This window comes from Capsicum annuum, unplaced genomic scaffold (genome assembly GCF_002878395.1).
Source record: "Capsicum annuum cultivar UCD-10X-F1 unplaced genomic scaffold, UCD10Xv1.1 ctg40917, whole genome shotgun sequence".
NCBI lineage: Eukaryota > Viridiplantae > Streptophyta > Magnoliopsida > Solanales > Solanaceae > Capsicum > Capsicum annuum.
In genome coordinates, this window is record NW_025848214.1 from 566 (window position 1) to 1284 (window position 719).

General features: G+C 52.2%; 2 non-coding genes across 2 annotated transcripts; both read left to right on the forward strand.

Annotated features, from left to right (window-relative positions):
- The first annotated feature begins 88 nt into the window (after positions 1 to 88).
- LOC124891827 lies at positions 89 to 207 on the forward strand. Its single transcript, XR_007049899.1, has one exon. It is a non-coding gene; the product is annotated as a 5S ribosomal RNA (ribosomal RNA).
- Positions 208 to 383: 176 nt separating this feature from the next.
- On the forward strand, positions 384 to 502 carry LOC124891826. The gene has a single exon (XR_007049898.1). It is a non-coding gene; the product is annotated as a 5S ribosomal RNA (ribosomal RNA).
- The last annotated feature ends 217 nt before the right edge of the window (positions 503 to 719 follow it).

The following is a 719-nucleotide window of genomic DNA, read 5'->3' on the forward strand; positions in this document are numbered from 1 at the left end:
GGGGGCGAGGCGCGGAGGCCTGCGTGCGGGGGGTGACGGGCGGCGTAGGAGAAAAAGTCATAATAGTATTTGGAGTGCTGGGAATGACAGATGTGATCATACCAGCACTAATGCACCGGATCCCATCAGAACTCCGAAGTTAAGCGTGCTTGGGCGGGAGTAGTACTAGGATGGCTGACCCCCTGGGAAGTCCTCGTGTTGCATCGCTTCCTGTTTTTTTCCTTTAAAATTCTGTTTAATTTTGCCGGTTCGATCGGGGAATCTTTTTGTTTTTCCTCTTGGCGGAAACAAGAAAGGGGGCGAGGTGCGTAGGACCGCGTGCGGGGTGTGATGGGCGGCACAGGAGAAAGAGGCATAATAGAATTTGGAGTGTTGGGAATGACGGATGTGATCATACCAGCACTAACGCACCGGATCCCATCAGAACTCCGTAGTTAAGCGTGCTTGGGCGAGAGTAGTACTAGTATGGGTGACCCCCTGGGAAGTCCTCGTGTTGCATACCTTCCTTTTTTTTTCCTTTAAAATTCTGTTTAATTTGTCCGGTTCGATCGGCGAATCTTTTGGTTCTTCCTCTTGGCGGTAACAAGAAAGGGGGCGAGGCGCGGAGGCCCGCGTGCGGGGTGTGATGGGCGGCGGAGGAGAAAAAGGCATAATAGAATTTGGAGTGCTGGGAATGACAGATGTGATCATACCAGCACTAATGCACCGGATCCCATCAG